Here is a 5,346-nt window from a genome sequence, read left to right as displayed (position 1 = left end):
ACTATGAGAACTGATTGCGATGATTATTTCCCAAGTGGCAGTTGCTTGTATCTTATCTTTGTGATTTTTCTATCTCTATGTTCCATTTGCATTATAATTCAAATATTTTAAATTGGCTTGTGTCTAGCAAACAATATTGTCAAAATTGGAGTTGAGATAGTAATTCTATTATTCTAGCAAATGTTAAAATAAGTAATAACTGTTTGTGGCCAACCCAGTTGGCTTAGAGACCTGCCCCCGGGAGTGGTGGTGCTCACTTCGGGGGGTGTCTGGATGGGGTACAGAGGCCTGGCCTTGGAGTCTGTGCCTGGTCCCCCGCCTGTTCATCTCTGGAACTGTTCTCCTGATCTGTTTCCTGGCAGCCATGAACTGAGGAAGTTTGCTCTGTAACACCCTTCCACCAGGGGGTCTCTGCCTTGGAGTCAGCTGATCATGGACTAAAACCATGAACAAATCAGACTTCTGCTTTGAGTTTTGGGTGTCGAGGATTGTGTCTCAGCTATGAGAAAGCTGACCAATACACTCTTTTATGAAACATTATGTCTTAGGCCAAGTGCAGTCATCTTGCATCCTTCAGGCTGCCTTGGTCCAGCCAGCCCTGCCAGAAAAGCTCACACAGGCCCTGAATGAAGAAGTGAGACGGGTGTTGTAGGGAGGAACAGTGCAATGACTGGTTCTAAAACAACCGTACATTCGTTAAAAAACTAGAATGAGTTTAGAAAACATCTAACACAGACCCTTACCAAGGGTTTGCTAAGCGCAGGGCTCTTCTCTGGGTGCTGAGAACAAAATAGTGAAGAAAACAAAACAAAATCCTTGCCTCCTCAGCATAGGAGTAAGGAGTAGGACCTGTTCCCACCTCCATGTTAGCTTAAGACAACAAGAGACTGCACGGAATGCTTATCCCCATCTCATTGCTACTGTAAGGGTGAAATCTTAATCTGTGTGAACCAACCCAGCTCCCGGCTCATCTGAGTTCATTCCACCTGGAATATGCCGCATACGCTGCTCACTTCGTGCTTCCCTGGCAGCCACTTCTCAGTCTCCGTGCTTGTGCTGTAAGAGTGTGTGTGTTTGGGGAGGTCCTCATTTATAGAAGACAGTGCTGCAGTTACACAATTTATGACTTTCTAGGATGTTACCAGCCTGTGGTACCTGTAGACAGGGTTTGGGGCTTCCTCTCTCACATAGCTTTATGGACATTTTCCTGGCTAATTTTGATCTCTTGGTACTCACTTGTCTGAGGTGTTTGTGTTCATTATCTGTATCAGTTTCTGTGTCCTGGCTCTGTTTCCTTGCAAACCTGGAAACTCTTACCCAGTCAAACCCTTCTGGTCCAAGGAAAAGAAGCCTAACTCTGACATTCCATTCTCGAGAGGCAACTCCATTCCTGACAGCGCCGATGTTTTTCACAGGCACAGCCACCCCCAGAGAGGCTTTGGGTTGGATGGAAGAAATCATTAGAAATGAGTTTGGGCACAGAGTTGAGTCTCTCCTTTTTTATTTTAGATCAGTGGAATTAGTGAAAACTGCTATGAACTCATGGAATTTTCAGTCTTTGAAATTCCCAGATGTCTTCATGAAGTTGTCTTTGAAGAATGCTTATTTTACAGTGTGTGTTTTTCCTTAGAAGAGGCGAAAAACAGAGTGGGCCTTGTTAGAGGGATAGCTGAGATTTGAGGGTAATTCATTTTATTAAGGGCTTGCTGTGCTTTATCACTTTTGACCTTCAAAACAAACTGGTGGTAAATGAGCTGTAAGTAACCTTGTGCAACACACAAGAATGTAGACTATCAGAGAGGCCCTTGGTCCCCCTATCATGTCAGGGAGTGGCTGGGTTAACATCAGCTCCATTTGATACCAATAAAAGCCTTCCGCGATACAGTCCATTAATATTTGTGCGGCGCTGAAATTGTGAATGCAGATATATGCATAAACATTCGGTGTAGGGTTTTCCTTATACGTTCATTTAATGACCAACTGAATTAAGGCAGAAGCTGTGGGACTTGCTTCAAAATTACTAAGTGGTGGTCTGAAGGGGAACCCAGGTCTCTGAATTTCATTCCAAGCTTATTTCTACTACAGCTTTTTATTTCCAAGAGAAATGGTTCACCTTTGGATTTGACAGAATCACTCAGTTAAAACTTAGGGTATCAACAGTTATAGTATAGAGGATTTTAAGGGTAGAGTCCTAACACTGATATATAAAAACATCAATCCCATTAAACTCAACAAATATTTATTTAATATTGTCTGTTATTGGTTGTATTATGTCTTTTCTTCACTGTTTGGACCTTCCAAATAAACTGTTCTACTGCCGGAACAAAAGAAAAGATAAAAATCCCTTTTCAGAACTCAAGACTTCAGGTTACAGTGGTATGTGCATACTGATGTTTATAGCAGCACAATCCATAATAACTAAATTTTGGAAGCACCTGTATGTTCATCGACAGACAAATCAATAGAGAAAATGTGGTATCTGTACATAGTGGAATACTACTTGGCTATAAAGAAGGATATGTTTGAGACATTTGTAAGAAAATGAATACATCTTGAAAACAAAATGCAAGGTGAAATAAATGAGTCACACAAGCTTAAATGCTATATGGTTTCTCTCATTTGAATAATTCTAAGTGCAAATAAAGAGTAAATTGGAGGACTGATAAGGGAAGCGGATCTTTTGCAAATCGGAAGAGGGTCGAGACTGAAGGCGGGGGAGAGGGGAAGGAGACACGAAAAGGTGTGAGGAGTATCATTTGCACATACCATCTCTTCACAGTGAACGTAATCATTACATGCACAAACCTGAGCTAAAAGTAACAATAATAATAAAAATGGGGAGAGGGGATCTAGAGATGGAAGAAGGAGAGAAGAGGGGAGGGGAGGGGAATACAACGAATCAAGATGTGTTAAGCACACTACCCGCCCCCTCGGATGAGGTAAACTCCATGCATTCATACGTGCACCGTATGTATACTTTTACATTTTCCTTCTCAAATTCAAGATTATTTCACCCAGGAAGAGGTGCAGCAAGACAACAGGTGAAAATGCAGAAGAAAAGGTCTGTTTCATCAAAATGTCCTACTAGAATGTGCCACTTAAAAGAAAGAAACAGTGGGCTGGGGATGATGTAGCTCAGCGGCACTGCGCCTGCCTGGCAAGCGCAAGGTCCTGAGTTCAAGCCTCCTGGTACCGAAAAAAATGATAAAGGAAAAAAAGTGTTATGGGAGCCGCATAATCACTGGAGATAACTTTGATTCGGGCATCGCTGCTGCACGCATGGAACTGGTACCAGTTCTGAGTCCACTAACGGGAGGGTGGAGCATGCGCGGTTACAGGGTCAGGTAATCCGAATGACTGACTGCCAACATCTCCTCCCCTAAACCTATTCTCCAGTCTCCAGCAAGTGATGGAAATCGCTGATACCAGCTTCCTTCCTCTCCTCCCCACCCGGCACCCCAGCCCACCACCCTGTGACGGAGAGGTCAGTGAGCAAGGAGACAGCTAAGACACTGTGGGAGGAAGGAGAAAGAAGGAAAGTTGATCAGCACTTCAGGGAGTAAGAGCTGTTTTTTATGTGATGCTTTAGAAAGGCATGTCTGCTGCATGCCGACCGTACGGTGATCTCACACACTTGCACAAAAGCACACCTCAAACACAATTTTATTAGATTTTTATATGTGAGAAAAAGAGCAATTCATCATTTGTTTAAAAATACTAAAAACTACAGATATGGTTGAAATTTTCTTTGACGGTTCCCTTCAATCTCACACCTGCTTACTCTCCTGAAAAGGAGCCCACCGCCTGACACCTGTGTATAATATAAAATGTTCAGGCCTACCCAGGCTGTTTCTATGTGCTCATGTAAAAATTCAGTCTGGGTAAGTGAGTTGTTTGTGTCTCAGTGAACCCCAGGAGATCTGTGTTGTCCTCTGGGTGTAAACACTGAGGTGTTCTCAGATGCCCACAAGGAAGGACTCTGCCTGTCACGGCTGGGAGGCTGTGGGCAGCATCATCTGCAGGGACTTTCTCCTCAGCCCAGTCCCCTGCAGAGGCAGGCAGTACCCAGCAGCAGAGCTGCCTCTATCAGACACCCATGGGCCGAGCTCTTAGTTTGCTGCAAGACTACTGTATCTTGCTCTGCTGGCCCAGATGGGGACAACTTCACAGTGCCCTACTTCCAGAGCTCTCTGTGGGTGACCGAGACTCCAAATGGGTCGCCTCTGCTCGGTCCACTTCCTGGGATGTTAGTCCCAGGCACATTCCTGGTCATCCTCCCAAGCATTTGGCCCCATCTCCTGGCCAGCTTCCCAAGGGGTCTGTCCTGTGACCTGCCACTCGCTTACCTCTTTACCCCGTGCTAACGTCTCAGAAGGTCCACCTGTTAAGAAACACAAGTCTGCCTCATTTTTTAAATATTGCTGTAACGTTTGAATCAAATGGGTGGTTGTTCATCAAAGTTCTGGTTTCTCTTCTCCCTGGGTCCTCACGTCGAGTACACCGGAGAAGCTGTGGTTGAGTTACAGGGACACTGAATGGACTGTGGACAGAAGAGGAGCGAGGTACTTCCTGGCCTGCTCTGCTAAAACCCTCGTGAAGACCCCATGGCATTCCTCATGCCCGGGACATCAGCTGCTGCATAGGATCAGCAGAAGTTGGAGCTTCAAGATGGAAGAAGGCTGGATTACTGAGTCACCATGCCGAACTGTGAATCTGCTGAAATATTTAAGAGTACTTCTTAAAGGAATTTGCCTTCCCTTAAAAGTGAAAGAACTTTTTGTTGCTTCCTTGCTGTTACACACAACACTGTTGTAAATGCTCCATGTACGTTTCCGTGACAACCAGTTTCCCTCACGCAAATACAGAGCAGCTTTGGAAATGTACCAGTCTGAGGATCAGTACATATCTTTGCACTGTTTTCTAACATAGTTATCCCGGTGCATTCTCTCTGGAGTGGAAGGGGCTATTTCTCATGTTTTTAATGCATGCCATATGCCAAGTGCTGTGCTGGGCATTCTGTCTGCGTGAACTTATTGGAGTTTCGGAGGTGTGAATTTCTGTTAGATAGCTCTGCCTTTCATATGACCAAACTGAGGTGGGATGATATCATTTCCAGATAAAGAGCTAAGGTTTAAACCTGAGGCTCCTGGCTAGATCTCTTTTCTCTTAGACTATTACTGCTTACCTGCAACCCTTGTGCCAAGTCGTGAGGCATCAGGTAAACGATGTACCTGAGCAGCTCGCACCTCGCGGTTCATGGGGACTCACCCGGCCCGGGGAGGTCCCTTCGTGAACCTTCAGGGCTCATTTCTACCTATCCAGGAGGGTTAAGCGCTGATCGCTGAT

General features: G+C 44.9%; 1 long non-coding RNA gene across 1 annotated transcript in view; it reads left to right on the top strand.

The window, feature by feature from the left end:
- Window positions 1-3,555, top strand: part of LOC109117481 — a 31,433-nt gene extending 27,878 nt beyond the window's left edge. The window contains exon 3 of the long non-coding RNA XR_002024792.1: window positions 3,397-3,555. This is a non-coding gene — a long non-coding RNA (uncharacterized LOC109117481). The remainder of the gene's footprint in view (window positions 1-3,396) is intronic.
- The last annotated feature ends 1,791 nt before the right edge of the window (window positions 3,556-5,346 follow it).

Source organism: Fukomys damarensis, unplaced genomic scaffold (assembly GCF_012274545.1).
Source record: "Fukomys damarensis isolate Sample0158 unplaced genomic scaffold, DMR_v1.0_HiC HiC_scaffold_28, whole genome shotgun sequence".
Lineage (NCBI taxonomy): Eukaryota > Metazoa > Chordata > Mammalia > Rodentia > Bathyergidae > Fukomys > Fukomys damarensis.
The sequence above is the reverse complement of the archived record's forward strand: the minus strand, read 5'-3'. Positions and strand labels throughout refer to the sequence as shown.